Source organism: Sander lucioperca, chromosome 7 (genome assembly GCF_008315115.2).
Source record: "Sander lucioperca isolate FBNREF2018 chromosome 7, SLUC_FBN_1.2, whole genome shotgun sequence".
Classification (NCBI taxonomy): Eukaryota; Metazoa; Chordata; class Actinopteri; order Perciformes; family Percidae; genus Sander; species Sander lucioperca.
The window spans coordinates 5,289,922-5,310,420 of record NC_050179.1 but is presented as its reverse complement, the minus strand read 5'-3'; positions in this window follow the sequence as shown (position 1 = coordinate 5,310,420).

Below are 20,499 nucleotides of genomic sequence, written 5' to 3'. Positions count from 1 at the left end.
GAACCAACATGTCGTCCAACCACATCTGTCTCATGAGAGACAACATCGCCCAACAAAACATTGGACATTAACACAGTAGGTTGTTCATGGTGTTGCACTAATTATTTAAGGTAATGTGATCGCTTACTGATGATACGTTTGAACAATTTTATTTTTTTAAGGCAAGGCAAGGCAAGGCAATTTTATTTATATAGCACATTTCAGCACAATGCAACTCAAAGTGCTTTACATAAATCATCAAACATTAAAAAGCAAAAAGCAAAAATAGAAAATAGAAAATAAAAAATATTAACAAATACAGATTTAATACGAGATAAAATACAAGAATAAAATTCACAGTTTAGTATAAAAATTGATAAGAGATAAAATAAACAAATACAAGTCATAGTACAGTATAAGAATTAAGGAAAGGCAACATCAAAAAGAAAGGTCTTAAGTCTTGATTTAAAAGAGCTGAGAGTTACGGTAGACCTTAAATGAACAAACTGCTACATCTTTGTAGTGAGATGAACAAAATGATTTGAATCAGCAAAGTGAGTAGTCATTTCCACCATCACTGTGTCTGAATGAAAGATCAGTACAGTACTCTGCTGCTGATCACTGAGCAATTGCATTGAAACAGTTTATGATTGAGTGGCTCACTTATCACATCAAGTGGTAGCGCAGCAGTAGCAGTGGTGATTGTTGTTGGTTGTCGTGTTTTAGTGTCTGTTTGGTCAGCTGGCAGTGCACTGCAAACAGAATAGAACTCGTCATGATTTTGTCATCAAAACAGGGAAATAAAAACAAGTGGGTTTCATTGGAGCAGACTGACACTTAAAGGACAAATCTGGCGCAAAATGAACCTAGGGGTTAATAACACGTGTACCGAGTTCGACCGTTCTCTGGGATATGTTTTCATGCTAATCGAATGTGACCAGTAAACCACTAATTAGCTTATAAAGCTAGTCGTCGGGGCATGGATAAAGTAAAAAGAAATCGCTATTTCTATACCACTAACAAGGCTCAAAATAGCACCACACTTCCACAGTAGCATAATGACGGTCCATACATGTAAACCGAAGCATTGAGAACTTTGTAAGTGTACAGACAGTTCATTAAAAAGATAGTTTAGAAAGACAGTACTGTTCACGAGTACGACGAACGCCGTGCTTGAGCTATGTTACTGGTTACTGGTTACACGCCAATTGTCGTTCGACTGGTCATGACTGTTTTCCCAAGATGGCGCTTGCCTGTATACGTGAACGGTACTGTCTTTATAATCTATCTTTTTAATGAACTGTCTGTACACTTAAAAAGTTCTCAATGCTTTGGTTTACATGTAGTGACCCTCATTATGCTACCGTGGAAGTGTGGTGCTATTTTGAGCCTTGTTAGTGGTATAAAAATAGCGATTTCTTTTTATTTTATCTGTGCCCCGACAACTAGCGTTATAAACTAATTAGCGGTTTGCACTAAAACTGGTCACATTCGATTAGCATGAAAACATATCCCAGAGAACGGTCGACTCGGTACACATGTGTTATTAACCCTTAAGTTAATTTTGCGCCGGATTTGTCCTTTAACTGAAATTAAGTCACTGGCAGCTCTGACTCTGTCAAAGATGACTTTAAAAAAATAAATATAATAAACTTGTGTGTGCTGTGGCTTGCATGTACACATCATTTCACGCAAGTCCTACTATTTGTTTTGAGGAAATTGCACACACAAAGTATTGTCTGCTCCCCGAGTTATCTTCAACATCACTTTCAGGACACAGACTTAAAGTGCACTGCTGGCCGTATTCTTCCCCTTTCCTTCTTCTCCCATTCCTTCCTGTTATTGTTCCCTTTGTCCTTTCTTTTCCTTCTTCCTTCTTCCTGTTTCTTATTCTTTATTTTCCTGTCAGTTCCTACTCCCTATTTCCCCTTCCTCCACTTCTATTTACTCCTTTTTACTCCTTCCTCATCCTCCTGCTGCTATAACCCCCCATGCATACACAAGGACAGTCAACTCATTTCTATTGAGTGCTGTTAGATTTAGTTTTTTTTCACTCCTCTGCTTTTATTCTTTCCCCTTTCCCCTTTACTCTCTCTTTCTCTTTTCTTTTGCATCGATCCTTCTAAATTTGACGTTACTCTCTTTTTGTTTCCTCTGCCTGTCTGTCCATCTTTTCTTCCTCTTTTTCCTCATCCCACTCCATCTTTTTTTCCTTTTCTTTTCTATATCTTTAATGGCCAGGCTCACTCTTTCTCTCTCTGGCTCTCTCCTTTCCATTTATTATCGCCAGCTGAGAAAAACAGAGGAGTGTTTTGGCACCGAGCCAGAGCAAACACTGATATCCAACCAGCCCCCATCACTGCTCTCTCCTTCCACTGGCAGCTGTCCATAACTAAACACACAATGTAACAGAACAGATACGCACACACATATACACACACTCCCTGGAGTGTCCACTGTAGGTGTTTGCTTGGCTGACATGCTCTACAATGATTGCAGTGGTCTGTACAGTGCACTACAGCCTGCAGCTGTGGACCTTTCCAAAGCTTAGGCTGCAGCCAACCAGAAACAGCAACAAACTCTGGACAGGCAGAAAATAAACAAGACACTTTTAGTCTTTTACACGGCCTCTCAAGTCATTTTTCCCTGCAATTTATTCAAGGGCTGTCTGTTTCTTCAGACCATGCAAAGAAAGACTGGAATGGTATGAGCAAGGACATTTCATGATGCAACAGAAGCAAATAGTCAGATTGAAAATGATATTTATATTAGATGGAATGAGTTTATCATCAAAACATGAGAAAACTGTTGACAGCAATAGATGCAGTGTCATTAGGTTCCTTCTTCATAAACTCACAGTCACACTCTCACTTCCTTCATCGGAGCTATTTTCATATTCTATCATTACTTGACACATTTCTTTCACTCTTTCATGAGTTTTGCTCTTTTTCAGCTATTATTTACTTGTACTGGTTTTTGGGTTTGATGGTTTTTCAAGGCAGTTTATTTTGTCATTAGCTACACATCTTTCATTTTTCTCCACACTTTCTAAGTTGCACATTTTCAGGAGACCTGGAATCAGTCTCATGTGTCTGCAAGCTTTAGTCTTGCTGAAGTATAATGAAGCAGCACACTGAGTTCCTGCCAGGTGCTCTGCAGCCCTCACCTCTGACCACACTGCAGAAGTTCATGATCATTCCTTCTATGATAAATAAAGAGCAAAGCATTGTTATTGCTATATTATTCTGTGTGGGTAAAACAATAAGGAGAAAAGTAATTGTTCACACACTGAAAATGCAAGCTCCCAAAACATTGCATTATGGAGCTTTTTGGGAGCTTGCATTTTCTTTTTATATTTCCTTTTGCTTTGTATGCTGTCTCTGCTGGGTTGGATGCTCACACTATCTACAATCGTATGTAAAAAAAAAAATGTTTTTGAAAAAAATTAACCATGCTCACGTGAAAAATATGTGTTTTTGTAATCGACAAAGCCTGTTGCAACATGCTGAATTTGTAAAAAAAGAAAAAGAAAAAAAGGAACAAAACAGTGTGCAGTTTGCAAGGTTATTGCAACAAATATGTTTATTGCAGTTTATTGCAAGGATGAAACTGAGATGTGCAATCCAGGTCCAAATTAGTTGTACAATAATATGTACAAAACACAAACATAATGTGAAGATGTTTTTCCAATTTTCCTCAATATTCTCACTAGGAGTTTGTTTTTATTGATATGTCTTCTGTCTCAGTAATACAAGGTGAAATAGACCTTTACAAGCAGTGTTAGAATGAAGTAATCACATTACTTTACTCATACTCAACAGAAGCTGTAATTAGTTAGATTACTTGCTACTCAATTTTTCAAACCCAAACTTTTCTGACTTTAAACGCTCTCCTGACTGCTTCCAGTCTTTGTGCCAAGCAAATGCGAGACCAAATATGCCCTGGACCTCCCTACCACCAGCACAAACATGAAATTGATATCAACATTTTAATATAGCTACCTTACTATAACAATAGGTCAGAGAGCAGACAAGGTTATCTCCCAAAATGTTGAGGTTTTTCGCTTGAAGGTAACCACTGCACATATGTCTCTGAGGTAAACCTTCAATTGTTTCCACGCACACATGCTGACAGCTCGTTAATGACGGGTAATAAAGGTTGTGTAAACACATCTGTTGGCGCTGAGTTACCAGACAGTAAAAGGCTGTAAAACTGCAGGCCATCAGGCCCAGTACAGAGCACCCATTATCAGTCCAGTGTCCTCGCTCTGAGCGCCAACCCTCAATGACAATTCAGTTTCTTGTCACCAGTTTGTTTTTCTTTAATTGTTTTGTCTCTTTGGTGGAAGGTTGTTTGAGGGATACACTTGAGTTTGGATGTCCTCCCCCTTTTGTGTATCGTCATTGTGTTTTATCACTTTACACCAAAGGTTTTCCTTAAAGGATAATTCCGGCGCAAAACGAACCTAGGGGTTAATAACAGATGTGTACCCACTCTGTCGTTCTCTGGGACATGTTTTCATGCTAATTGATTGTGTTTGTAGCTTGAACGAAGCTAGCGCGGACTGCTAATTAGCTTACAACGCTAGTATTCGGGGCACAGGGAAAGTAAAAATAAATCGCATGGAAAAAAGTTTCAAGTACAGCCCTGTTTATCAGAGAGGAGAAATCTTCAGACTGTACAAAACACTGCGTCTCTTGGGTGTCGTGACGCAACAGGTCCCACTCTGTGCAACACAGACACTCCTGTTCTGTGGCCATAGCTTCACAAAGTCCACAGGTACACCACCAGTTTCCCGAAGTACGAGGCTCTGTTGCGGCATAGCTCTCTCTCTCTCGTAGCCCTTTCACGGAGCTCCCGCAGCTCTTCGTTCGATAAACTGTCTGTACACTTACAAAGTTCTCAATGCTTCAGTTAACATGTAGGGACCCTCATTTTGCTACAGTTGAAGTTTGGTGATATTTTGAACCTTTTTAGTGGTACAAAATATTTTAATATTTTTTCTTTCCCTGTGCCCCGAATACTAACGTTGTAAGCTAATCAGCGGTCTGCGCTAGCTTCGGTCAAGCTACAAACACAATCAATTAGCATGAAAACATGTCCCAGAGAACGACAGAGTGGGTACACATCTGTTAATAACCCCTAGGTTCGTTTTGCGCCAGAATTGTCCTTTAAGAATCTAATGACTTGGAGACATCAAAATCCAAACTGTAAAAAAGATATTATCAATGGCAATACAATGAACGGATTTGGGGTTTTTTGCAACACAAGTTGTGCAAAGCAGTAGTTTCATACATTGGAAAATGTTGTATGATTGCATCACACTTTTAAAATGTTTATTTCCACACAAAGGAAAATACACATATAGACACACACTTTTGAAGGGAAAAAGTAATAGATTATCCCCTATCCCCTGTCCACACACACACACACACACACACACACACACACACACACACACACACACACACACACACACACACACACTACCAAGTATCATTTAGGAAACAGTAATGAGCGCAGCAGCATCTCCATACTGGACGAGCAGGTCATGAGCGTCGTAGGGGCATGTCTACTGGTGCCACATGGCTGATAACCAGATCTGCCTCACGCTCAACAGATGGCACTGGGCGTATCATTATTACATCAGAAGTGATCACCAAATGAGATGAAACCAAAAGCAGTGATTAAGAACAATCAATAACAGTGATTAAAAGAGATCTGACACAAAGGACAGGATGCCAAGCGGCTGAGACAGAAGGGTTAAACACGTCCCAAAGCACCTATTACGATCTGCGCAGAGCTTTGTTAAACCTGATGTGAAAATGAGGCTGGTGGATACAAATCAGTGGCTGGGATTCAAAGGAAGGACGCCAATAACTTGCAGATCAATTTGACTCAAACATTGGTGATGCAAATGAATACATTGATTTTGTTCTCTTCAAGTCAATGAGCTTTAGTGTCTTTCTTTTGAAATTCAAATCTAACACTGATTACTAAAAAGAACCCTGCAATTTTAGTTCTGTAAAACCTGTGTGTATTCTTTAAGGGTTTTCCTTAAATGACTGACCATTTTAAAGTCCCCTAGAAATCTTACTTCCTTACTCATTCATAAAGGTGTCACTGACCGTCTGTATTTTTAAAAACCTGCTGCTGTGGACACATATAACATTTTTTTAATTTCAGCAACACCGTATTTTACATTCAGTGGAGTGTTTTCCATGTTTGCCCTGTTTAACGACAAGTTACAATGTCTCTGGAGACAAACCTGCTTCTTTGTCAGCAATGGCTGGATATTGTTTTTGGATTGCTCTAATATAATCAACAGTGCAATGAATGACATATTTACATACATTTTAAAGCTATAGTGCGTAGTTTCTTTCGTGCCCGTGAGGAATTCTAAGTAATGACAACACCACTGTCGGCGCGTCCACATGATACAAGTCTTCCGTGATCATGCACACCCCTGCCCCCCTCCTCCACACAGTTGCTAGAAGCCAAGGAGGACACGGAGGATTAAAAAAACATGATGGATTCTTCAGAAGAGGTAATTATCTTCACTTGAGTTTCTGCGGGCGAAAGTTGCCGGACGACACAATCTTCTGAACATAGACATACTGAGAAATACAGAGAGAGTTTTGTGGAGCTTGTGTAGTTTTAATTAGCTTTGTAGCAACTCATTTGGCAATGGCTTGAATGTAACGGACGTTCATTAATATCAAACAGTTACGCACTAAAGCTTTAAAGGATAATTCTGGTTCCAGATTGTGTTGAAGTCAAGCTTGCCAACACATGTCCAAACGTCTGTATTTTACGAGTTTGGAGTGAGAACGGGTTGAGCTTGCATTACTGTTTGCAGCTCCCTCCACCAACCATATCTCCCTTTTTTATATGCTAAGCTTTTTGGTACTGTTGATTTTATCGTAATTATCATATATTCATGTATGTGTTAAGGTGGCATTTGTTTTCCATCAGAATCAAGAAGACACCGTTGTGTACAGTGCCGATTCTCAGGTCTGTTGGGGCCCTATGCAAGAATTCCTAGGAGGCCCCTCAAAACCAGTTCATCAACATTATGTTCTAACATCTACAAATGCTAACAGGCCTTGGCTACGGCTAATGCTGCCACTATGTCCTCCAGATCTGAAGACCTTCGCACATTTTGCTCCATTGAAATAAGAACCAGTCCTGAAAGTCTCTCCTGGGAACTGGTTGACCTGAGATAGGTTTTCATGAGTTTTAAAGCTGTTAAGCTTCTCTCTCCAGAGGCAGCAGTGACTGGAAGAGTTACAGTAATAGCAGACGAAGAAGAATGCTGAGGTTTCCATAGAGATCCAGAAGCTGAACCATAGAGATCCAGAAGCTGAACAAAATGTGTGATTAGCTTCTAAAGATGCATTACAGAAAATACAAGTAGAGATAAAAATATTAGCCAATTAATCAATGAAACAGATGGACAGAAAATAAATTGGCACCAATTTTGATAGTTGTTTAAGTCATTTTCTGAGCATAAATGCCAAACATGCTGTGGTTCCAGCTTTCCAGCTTTTAATTAGGCTATTTTAATAATCTTAATATATTTGAACTGGTGGTTGAAAAATATAAGGGTAATAGTGATTTTACAAACCAAACAATCAATTGATTAATGGAGAAAATAATCAGCAGATTAATCCATAATGAAAATAATTATTAGTTTCAGTCTGATACAAAATAGTTAAAAATGAGCTTGCACCTCAACCAGCTATCAGTAAAATCCTGCTTTTATATCTTGTGTATGAAAAGAGATAGAGAGGTATTTATATGAGGGGCCACCTGGGACCTCAAATATTTAAACCAAAGCTTCCATATACAAATGCACAAGACACACACACACACACACACACACACACACACACACACACACACACACACACACACACACACACACACACACACACTGTATATATTTGCAATATTGGCACTGAAATCACAACCTGTCTAACCTAAAACTCTCAGGTGTTTTTGGCATCCTGTTCTTTCCTTCTCTGCAGGGACTATGAATTAAAAATTACATAAAATAAAATGCTGGCTAAGTCTCAAGGCCAATGCAGCACATATGGTTTTACTGTAATGAACATCACACCTTAGGGAAGGACATGGAGGCTGATACAGAGAAAGAGAGAGAGCGAGGCGGAGAAAGAGAAAGAGAAAGAGAGAAAAAAATAAGAGCGAGAAAGGGCAAAAGCAAAAAGGAGAGATTGTCAAACAGAGTACATAGGGACGTACATAAGAATTGGACTGTTGTTGCTTTTGTGTGTGGAGGATTTACTCTTTCTTTTCCTCAATCCACCCACATCCTCCCGTCAGTGTGAATGATAGAGAGATCTGGGACATGAAGCGGAGCCAAAAAGGAAAAGTGAGAATAACGATGTGTCCTGGCTTGTTTTCATTCAGCCTCTCTGACTTGTTTATGTCAAGTCAGCAAAGTGGTGGTCGGGGGCTGGGCAAGGTTTTATGTTGTGTACGTGTGAGTTTGTGTGCATGTTTGTATGTATGTGTGTACATGTGCACATGTTTGGCAATAAATATAAATGTTTACAGAAAAAAAGAATGGTGTCCCCCATGTTCGATGATAAAGCACAGTAATTAAAAGTGAGGCTGAGCGACATGAGAGAGACTGCAATGAGGTCAGTAATACATAAGAGCAAATGAGAGCTTAAATAAACAGATGTTACATGTAATAAGTGTCAAGCACATTACAGATACCAAAGCAATTAGTTCATTAATTGATCGACAGAAAATAAATGTCTTTTTTTCAGCAAAAATGCTCACTGGTTCCCGCTTTTAAAAGTGAGGAGTTTATGCTTTTCTTTATATAAAAGTAAACGGAATATGTTTAAGTTTTGGACTGTTGGTCAGACAAAATTTGAATATGTCACCTTGGGTTTGGTAAATTAGAATCAGAATTATAATTGACTTTATTGTCATTTTAAGTACATACAACGAAATTAAACGTGCTACTCTGTGGTGCAAACATAAAAACACATTAAACCAAGAACATGGATCAGAGAATGTGAAGACGGTAAAAAAGATTAAAACTAGAGTAAATAGTACAATAGTTACATTACATTACATCTCATTTTACATGTCATGTCATGTCATTTCACATTGTCACAATATTGAAATCATTTAGTAAAATAATGTACTTGTATTGCACATTATTACGTAAAGTGCAGGCGCATAGCAGCATAATACATAATTATACATTTTCTGGAGAAAAAAAAATTGGTTAATCAAATAATTGAAAAAAAATAATTGTTGGTTAGAAAAGGAGACTGTTCTCCCAAGAAGAACAACAGCACGAGCCATTTCAACAACTGCCTCAAAACCACACATGGTGTCAGTACCCGATCAGTACCGCCTGTAAGATCCGTTCTGCGCATGCGCATGAATACGTAGTAGAAAACTAACAATGTCCCTGTACGATTTTTACCACGCATGCGTTGAAACACTTTACGACCAAACATCACAACTTTTGTATTAAATCTTTATTATATAATAGCAAAGCCCGTCTACGGAAAGCCGTTCCACTCCCTATTAAGCCCCATTGTACCTACTTTGGTTGCAGTTCCACCAGAGTTCCACTTGGGGTGATCACGGTCCAGTGCAAAATGAATGGGATCCTATGGAGCTAGACGGCTAAATTTGTCTCTTTCGCCTGATTGTCGTTGAGAAATCTCAGATTTGATTGTAGTTTTTGCAAATTCAACATGGATTATAGGTCAAAAGTTGAATGAACGAGTACTTATGCCCTTTTGATTTGTTACAGGTTGAGTCGTTGTTGCCCATAACACGCTAGCATTCTGCTAATGAATGCTGATTGGTCAGTGAAGGACTGATTACGATCGGAGATCCCGCTTGACGGCATCCGAAGCAGAACCAGAATGTCAGAGTGAATATTTCGGCGTGGTCTTTAAAACATGAGCAAACCTCTTTCTAGCACGTGTATTGACAGGGAGAGTCTAACCTGTCAGCTGTGTTGTCGATGCCTCGAGAGAAAAAAGGAAGCGACTCAGAGCTTGCCGTAAAGCAGTATTTCTGGCCGTATATGTGTATGACGTCATTGACATTTTAAAAGGCTTTTTAGAACAAAAAAGCCACTTTAAAAAAATCTAACTCCCAGCAGTGTGTATTTTCTTAGCCTCCCCTTTCGAATGCAACATTCAAATTACTAGACAAAAAATTATATCCTGAGAAAAGTGGATTTTGAGGGGTATAGCTCCATAGAGTCCCATTCATTCTGCACTGGCCTGTGAGCACCCCCTATATGGAACTCTGGTGGAACTGCAACCAGTTCAGAAGCCGGAAGTAACGAGAGAGTGGAACTTCTTCCCATATTAGAAATTCTTTGATAATAGTCATACAAACAATCAAGACTTGTTGCCACTGATCCAAAACCGTGTAGCGACGTGTTGTTGTGTTGTTTATGTTAATGTTTTTACTTTTAATACTTCGTCTTGACTAATAACCATAGACTGTATATTATTAATGCGATGAAGTGTAAACGTACATAGCTAAGTGTCCTTTCGAAGACGAGATGACAGCTCTTCCAGCCACCACTGCTGTATATACCACTATAGTAGCTACATGCTAACGGCAGTAAATATGTCATCTTAGCTCGCAATGATGTTAAATTCTGCCCAATTCCGGGTCATATTCCTGCTGAAACATGTCCGATTGTGTAGTGTTTGGTTCAGAAGCTTTTATCTGCGATTTTTGACATTAGAAAGTGCTGCTTCGTTCCACTACAATCTAACGTTAGCATACTCATAGCTAACTATTATGTAGCTGCATGCTAATGCGACATAGCCGAGCATATATAGCTAGCTATATATGTACGTATGTAGCAGGACTTTGTACCATAAAAAAATCACCAATAAAAGCTTATAAACCAAATACTAAACAAATACAAATACAGTAAAGTGACCGGAATTTGGGGTGAAATGTCCAGCATTGAGCTACATAATAGTTTGCTAGGAGTATGCTGGTCTCTCACAGAGATCTCATTTGTAGCCCTGTTTTTATCCGAAACTTTCATAAAAGTACAAACACATAAAGTGAGAGGTATATGCACATGATTAAACTTTATTTCAAGCATGATTAACCTGAAGCAGGACGGAGTCATGACTTAAAACACCAAAGCAAGGCTTCTAGCTCAGGCTAGCTAGCGTTAGCAAATTACCTTCAAAGTTGCAAAGAAATGATGAAACGTAAAAACTTGAAGTCTTTATTTAATTTGCTACATGGTGTTGTACTGGATGGCCGGACGACCCTCCGTATATCATTAACAGATACTTTAGGAAACTCCAGCAAACACCTTGTAAACTTCATCTCTGCCATCATAACGGTCTACTGTCACTGTCTAATGTTTTCTTTCGGTAACCATAGAGCTGTGCGCAAGCGTAGAACTGATCAGGCAGTGTCGTAAAACACGCTGAGTTTCTGCGCATGTGCTGAAGTATGCGCATGCGCAGAACGGATCTTACAGGCGGTACGGATCGGGTACTGACACATGGTTACGTTCCAGCTAAAAAGCCATCTAGCGGCTGTAGAGGAAGAAGGAAGTGGTGGTATCACAGAGTGACAAAACCCATAGAGAGGACAGAGTTGATGGACGGATCAACAAAACCATTGGGGGTGATTCCATAGTGTGAATTCCAGCCCTGTTCGGTCTCTTTAAACTGCTGAGATTTTTTTCATTCCCAATTTTGACATAAAAACTTAACTAAGTGCATCAAAATATATACAGTATATCTATATGTTTTGATGCACTTAGTCAATATATATATATGTGTGTCTCCCCCCGCACCCTCCACTCCCATAGAGAATGCAAAGCCAGATTCTGTGGTCACTGAGAGCTGGTGGATTGGGTCCAATCAGAAACCGCTGGCTCGTCTCCGTCCTTCCCAGCCCGACATTCTGGGCACTGAACATAATCCTTCACTTTCTCCCTTTCTGGGTTTCTTTAGGATGGTTTTCCATTGCAAAAAGCCAGATGTGACTGTGGCATGCCAGGCATTTCACCTGGTTCTAGTCCTGATGCTTGACCCCCCCCCCACCAGCGAGGGCCAGGCATGAAACACCTCCTGCTGATGCACGTGACGCCCTTCGCATTGTTCCTGGCTTTGGCTGCTCCTCAGGACTTCACCGCAGGCTATTGTTCCTGCCAATGGGGAAGAGAAAGATGCATGTTCACACAAACAAGGACAAACTCACTCAGACTGACACACACACACACACACACACACACACACACACACACACACACATACACACACACACACACACACACATTTTTATACTTGGAATCATTCAAAGAGCTTGAAAAGTGCATGTTATTTATTCAACTAAGTACAGGAAATTAACACCTAAACTGTCTTTGCCCACATATCTGTTTCAGTTCTCTTAATACATCCATGGTTTCAGCAGGATTCAGACTCTCTCAGTTTCTTGTAGTCTGTTCTTTCTTATTGCCTCTCCTACTCCTCCTTATTATCTCCAGTCTCTCAATAGTCCACTAGTGGTTTTACTGTCTGTATCCCTTCTTCTTTAACATATTGCATTACATTCCTCTGGCTGCAGGTAGCAAGAGATATGCAAGAGCAAAAGTTCTGTTTGTTACGATAAATCTTGTGCATTAAGAAAAGTCTTATCGGCAAAATCTTTTTCTGTTTCTAATCTCCAAAAAATGTTTTTACACACTTCCAGATGATCTCTCATTATTTAACTTATATTAAGAAGATGATCATAACTAAAGGCGAGGGGTGGTGCCTGGGTAGAGTGTGCAGGAGGCAGGACACACACCGAGGCCATTGTATGTCCTTAAAATACAGTAGGCATAAGTAAGTACACCCCTATGTTAAATTCCCATAGAGGCAGGGAGATTTTTATTTTTAAAGGCCAGTTATTTCATGGATCCAGGATACTATGCATCCTGATAAAGTTCCCTTGGCCTTTGGAATTAAAATAGCCCCACATCATCACATACCCTTCACCATACCTAGAGATTGGCATGGTTTTATTTAAAGGTGCTATAGGTAGGATTGTGAAGATCCAGGATTTAGCCAAAGAATTTGAACATTGACAACTTCTCAGTCACTCCCCACCTTTCTGCTAAAGCCTAAACGGTCTCCTAAGCCCCTCCCTCCACAAGAGAGAATGAATGCGTGTGCCACAGAACTGAATTAACTGCTTCTGTCTATACACTTCAAGCTCTGTTAAATATTTTGTCCATTTGAGGTTAGGTTGAAGTTGCAAGTTTAAACACTGACATTTCCAAACTGCACTGGTGAAAGCACAATGCAACAGAACAGTAAGCACTGCCACTGATGGTATTGCAGTAATTGCTGTGTTGCTATATCTGTAGTTATTTTTCTGAATATGAGAGTAAATTCATTACAATTTCAATTACATACAGAAGATGGTAACAGTCTTCAATAGTGACAGTGGGGTTTGTCAGTTCCATCAGTTAGTGTAGAAAACAGCACAGAGGGAGAACCCAGTACTAGCTGTAGCGCCTTCTTTATAAGTTGTATTCTAAAGCTTGAACGTGCAATACATTTGGTAAATTGGCAGTGTGACAAGACACACCAGGAAAATTGGTTGCAGTTTCTCTTTGTGATTAGTGTGCTACATTGGTATTTAGATAATGGTATGATGGCACATGCATTTGGTGTATAATGTAGCCTAAAACATTTGCAGCCTGACTGGGACTAACAGTTGGCTCTTTTGGCTCAGTTTCCCTGTGCAATTGGCCAAAACAATGGAAAAATCATTTTGGAAGAGAAGAGTCAAATTTCTCTCTCTGACTCAAACAACCACACATATTTAAGTATTTGATGGTGCTCTATGCTTGGACATGCATTCAGCAAAAATCAGTTAAAAAAAATCTTAAATCAGGGAGCTATGAATTTCTTTTTGTAAAGTATGTACGCAAAAAGTAATGCACATTAACGACTATTAGATGTCCAAGTGCACATACTGGGTAGATTACATCATAGCCTGCAGCTAGTACCATTGTGCTTATTTTACTATTAAACACACAAGTGTTAAGAGGATGGATGTTATGAGAACCAGATCCTGGACTCCAAGATTCCAATGGAAGTTGCTCACCAAGTGCATTTTTCTTTTCTTGGTTTTCTCCATTTTGTGTGCACATTATTTTCCCTTGTCCCTTGTCTCATGTCACACTTAAAATGCCAAGAAAAATGCTTTTCTTGGCTATTAGTACGTTCTTAATATTAAATCTTCAAGGTTTAAAAAGAAATAAATGACATTGTTGGATTGTATTGTTGTTGGACAGTGGGACTAATTGGCAAGAATGCCATGTCACACCATCCAGCTCTCTCAATACTGTACAGTACATCTATGGTTGGGACAGAGAAAAATAAAGGTTGGTGTGAGTTGGAGTTGGAATTCTTCCATCCTCTAAACAGCAATGTGGTGACTTTGTGTTTAATAAGACTTTAAACTGGACTTTGTGGTTTACATTTGATGTACTCACCAAACCCTGCAGCAACCTGACCACACCAATGATTTTTTTTCTTCTTCTGGAGACTTATACAGGAGGCATGGCATCATGTGTTCTGATATCATCTGTTCAATGTCAGTGTAAAGCAAACCAAAGGAAATTAGTTAGTGGCACTTCCTTTATATGTATATTGCTTCCAAATATGTACCACAAATCTCATTTGAGGAATTACCCAACATCCTAAAAAAGTTACCCAACATCTTATTTTAGATTGTCTTCTGGAGCCTATGAATACAATGCCCTGCACTGTTTATAGAGAGGAAGACAAGAGTCACCACTTTCAGTTTGTTAAAGACCTATCCTATATCTTTGTGCTATTTTCAGTTGTGAAAACAGATTCAATCTTAATCAGATTCTAGTCTAATTTTACTAACAAAGAGAAAAGGCAGGGGATAACAGCTGTGTTTAGCTGTGTCCTAACCACTTGGCTGCTGCCCAGTTTAGATTATCACCCTCGTAAAATGCAGCTATGGCTAATTATGTGGGAAGGGAATCCGTGACTTGTGCAGTTTTGGGCAAAAAACGCACACTTGCAAAGCCACGCGGACAAAATTTATTCCCAAAACGTGCAAGCAACAAGACACAAACTCCCATACACACTCAGATACACACATATATTTACACATACTCATGGCCGACACATGGCGAAGACCACCCAAGAAGGAGCAGCCTCTTTGAAAATAATGAAAATTCCGCAGCAGCCTGGTGCTGCACAGCAGGCCGAGGCAGTGCTGCGTCTACACAGGAGAGTCTATGGAGGCTTGCATCCCACCTGGCTGCAGTGGTTGCTGAGAACAGGCAGAGAGCCATGATGATAAACAGTTACAGTTTTTCCATCTGCAAAAAAAACCCTCAGTAGGACCTCTGCGTGTGGATGCTGTCAGGAGGGAAACAACAAATATCAGTGCTAAACTGGGCAGATTCCAGGCTAAATTATGGTATGATGGGTGATGGATCCTGATCATTGACCCGTTGAGAATAATACTCAGGTATTGTTTTGGCAGTGACTCTCAATTTATGTTTGTGTCATGTGAATCTTCCTCTTGGTCCTTCAGTTGTCACAATTGCAAGTGAAGCAAAATGTTCACGGCTTCCACAGATACAGCATAATGCAGAAATCTGTCACATTTTAGAAAGAAAGAACATCTGTGTTCATCCTGTCTTGCTTTGCAGGATTTATATATTTTTACCAAAATCCAGAGAGCACGTGTATGGATGGCTTTTCAGTTTTGTTTATTTTGTGATCTCAGTAAATCTATGCACTGATCTCAACATTACAAGCTTTTTGTAAAGACAAATTAAAAGGTTTTTCACTTCATGATTATAGGAAAATATAGTCTTGTTTGATTTCAAAATAAAAAGCTATCAAAACATAGCATTGTTATTAAAAGCTATAATTATCACAATTTAATTTAAATAGATACCTTGCTCATTAATATAACAAATGAAGATTCAATCCAAAACGTCCATTTCCTGTTTTAAACAAATGACGTCTGCTGTATCAGGTTTGTATTAGTCTATATCGATGACGTTTCATTTTACGGGATTGTTCCGATGCCGCCGGAGATTCTGCCGGATGTCCCTCATTTTGGCCGGATGTCCCTCAATTTACGCTTTCTTTGTGTTGGAATTTTAAACTACGGTCGAAACGTACACGTTCCACCAAAACAAGTTCCTTCCCGAGGCTATTTTGCAACGGCACCGTTGCTCCGTCCGGTGCTTAACGCCACCCAAGACGATTGTGATTGTGATTTTTCTCCCATCCAGGAATGTTGCATGGACTAGCCAGACCCTCCTCTGCAGCGCTGTGGAGGAAAGTCTGGCAATGCGAGACTAGGTTTGTATTGATGCTTTTCTGCCTTTGTGATAGAATAAGATTAGTTAAACAAAATTGCAGACAAACAAAAGAGCGCTGCTCTTAGAACCCCAACTTGGAGCACTGCATCCATGTTTCATTCATGCTCAATATAATTTGTTTTTTGATGCATCATCTAGTCAGAGATTGATTCATTTATATAAGGGTTTAAAGGTTTTATGTTTTTTATGTGTTAAGCTTTTGGTATTGTTGACTTTGGTAAAATCTATCTATTGTTCATGTATAATTACATCAATCTAAATATGTATTTTTTTCTCCAAGCAGAGTCCTTGTTGCTGCTTGGATTCTGCTTGGAGATGAGAGCATTTTATACGGTGGCCGACAGGGGCAAACGCCCTGCAACTTAAGAAAACACATGCAAATAGACAAAACACAAGCAAATTAAGGAAACAACTTCATTAATTTGAAAACACATGCACAGCATTCAGCAAATGTGCTGCAAATACACACAACACAACCAGTGGGGGTGGCAGTATCTCAGTCCGTAGGGAGTTGGGTTGGGAACCGGAGGGTCGCTGGTTTAAGTCCCCGTACTGACCGAAATACGGAGGTGGACTGGTAGCTGGAGAGGTGCCAGTTCACAGTTAAATTAATTAAATTAATACATAAATGCGCTGCAAATATAGAAACGATGCAAAAAGAAAAGCACACAAACCCCGAAAAAAGGAGCGATGTGATTCGGACCTCGAAATTAAACCCTCTCATGTAATATGGCTTAAACAAACGTCAATGTTAAACGCCGATGCCGTTTTAAATGTTTTATCACCACGAGTTTGATTGAGTTGATTGAGTATCACCTGTGACCTGAGCCGAGACACTCCCACCAAACAAGAGAAAACATATCTCAAACATAGACTTCATATTTACAGTCTATGATCTCAAAGCAGTTGCACACCGTTTCACAACGGTGCACACCGTTCTGAGATTGAACATGCCCAGGCTCTCTCTCTCTCTCTCTCTCTCTCGCTCATGGGGTCGAAAATCAAGCTGTTCCACTTAGCTGCTCCCTCTAGAGGTCTGGAGAACTTCCGTTGTGTAATCTGGATGCAGCGTTTTTTTTGTTGCATTTGTTTTTGGGGTTTGTGTGCTTTTCTTTTTGCATCGTTTTTTATTTGCAGCGCGTTTATGTATTTGGTTGTGTTGTGTGTATTTGCAGCGCTTTTGCTGAATGCTGCTCATGTGTTGTCAAATTAATGAAGTTGTTTTCTTAATTTGCTTGTGTTTTGTCTATTTGCATGTATCCTTTGACATACGTATCCCTGACAGAATTTTAGAAAGACCACAAAACATGTTTATATTTGTGCGTGATAGCTTGCTGTGGATTTCTCAGTGCTTTTTCTCAGGGCGAATTCAATTTCATGTGTTTTGGATAATTAATTAATTCTTGCACACAACTTGTCAACAATGCAACAACCAGCCATGACTGAGTTACACACACACACACACACACACACACACACACACGCACACGCACACGCACACGCAGACGCACACACACACACACACACACACACACACACACACACACACACACACACACACACACACACAACCACCGCAGTGGGTGAGGAAAAGCATGCAAACATGGCAGTGGTGAAATCTGCATCCCTGCTGGTTGAGACAATGAGGAACACATAGTCAGGAGGCTCTCTGACTTCCTTTGACCAAAAGTTGTTCAGCCCAAAGAATGTACCAAACACACTTTTATTATTACTAATAGTGCGGACAATGGCATGCAGAGCATATTACAGTTTTTGCCTATTGCTTACACACTTTTTGCAGAATTTGGCTCATTATGTCAAAACTCTACACACAAGCCAATCAGACATAGCACTTGGAGATTATAGTTTTTTTCAATTGCTTAAGCACAATTTTGAAAACAGGGACTGTCTTTTTCAAAACACTACACACAGTTAGCACAACCACACACCCAATTAGCAGAACACCTCAGACCCTTTGCAAAATGAAACACTCTTGCAAAAACTATACACTATTTTATAAAAAACATATTTTGTTACCATATGAAACACACACGTTTCATTTGACTTAATTACGTTTCAACCAGATACACACTGCTGTTGATAACCCAAAACACTTTTAGCAATTCTACTTCTCAGTGATTAGAGTACTGTAAATGAAGTACACAGAGAAAGTACAAATATACAAAAAGTTTGTCAAACACTACACAAAATCAATGCTGCAGACTGAGTAAAATATAATTTATTTCTCTCCATATACCCAAATCAGACAACATGTCAACATGGACAATCACAACAAAACATGTCCCAGTTTTCATGCTACTACAGTAGTGTGCATAACACTGTTAGCTCCGCAAACAACAGACAAACATAAAATACTGTATCCAGTACAGGTTACAATCACAGAAAAAACAACAAACAAAAAAATGATCTGAAAAAGTACAGAAAATACTAGACATTATGTCTTCGCCTAGCTGGATCTGGCCAGAGAATTTCATCAACATCACAGGCAATATCCTCATTGGCAAGACAACTGTCTTGAATGTCGAATCCATCCTTGCACAGCTGGGGCGTTGACTTGGTCACAGGTGTCCTCCATGGTCTGAATGAGGGATACCTGAGCCTGGGGCCGGAGATCGTAAACCCTCACGTGATTATGGGCCCCCTTCCTCCTTGTCATTCTCGACCCTCAATCCTCAAATGTCACAGGGATCGGTATCAAAAGTGCTGATATGGTGCATCCAATGAGCAGCTGATTACTGTAACTGTAGACAGATTTTTTTTACCTGTTTCCTTGTCGAAATGTCCTTATGACACATGCCACTGTATATCTGCTAAGATTTGGCTGAACTCTTAGTCCAACCTCCCTCAGCGTCAATACGTGGTTCACAACATGGTCCACTAGTGTTGCGCGACTTTCATTTGATAAATTTGGTCCTCTTCTTCTTTGAGCATATTCTCCGGCTTCAGGTCTTCCTCTCCCTCTCCCTCTTCCTCTCCCTCTACCTCTACCTCCACCTCGGCCTTTACCTCTGGCTGGGCCTCTTCCTCTACCTCTACCTCCTTCTCCTCCTTTGTGGATTCCCCCTCTCACTCTCAGTCTTCTTCTTCTGACACCTTCCATTTCGGTTGAAGGAAGGTGTACTTACCTGCTGCATTTTATATAGTGCTTAAACCTGATTGGTGTGTCTACAATTAAGCAACCATGTGTTTACGTACCTGGTGGCTGTGTTTAACCAATTGGTTCATGGGTGTGTTTATTTGAAAGCCTTTGCTTTGAAATTGCAAGGAAATGACATCATGATAAATTTCTGTGTCAAATGCATACAAGTGTGTTTAGTGTTTTGCAAATCGCTGTGTGTGTGAAAAAGTGTGAAGCTGACAATGTGCTTACAGTTGTGCAAATCTAGGCCAGTGTTTTGCTCCTTGAGTGTAAGGTTTTGCTAATTGTGGGAAAGTTTTAATTTTAGTGTGTAAGCAATTGTAAAAAACTGTAACAACTCATATCTATGCCAAAATGAAACACTGCAATCAAAACTTAACACTCCTTTCTAAAAATGAAATTCTTGCTACAAAACCATACACACAAGCACCATTTGAATTCCTCTTTCATATCACCAGCAACACACTGATGGGCTTTATAGAAAACACTGCAGTCTTTGTATTTCTATTTTTATTGTCATTTTCTCAGACTCAGTATTCTACTAGAAGTAGAATTTCTGCAGTAATCAAACAAGAGTTTTTACAAAAAACTAAAAATTACAGAAATAAAAAAAAATAGAATCACAAATCATCAAATTTAGGGGGGGGCCTATGGATCCCACCTTCTGTTCGGATCTGGCCACAAGACCTCGTCAACATCACAGGCGATGTCTCTTCCACGTCCGACTCCTCTCTCTCTTTGTCCTCTTACTCTGACATGCTTGCAAAGTTCTCAGAATGGCTTACCTGAGGCCTATCTGTAGTGCTAAGGCTCAGACCGATTGGTGTTCTGTTTTCTGTGCAAGTGTTTTCAGGTGTGTATGTAAGTGCCTACAATTGCCAGATGAGTTTTGCATTTTGAACAGACTGTTTTCCCAATGATAACAGGAGATTTC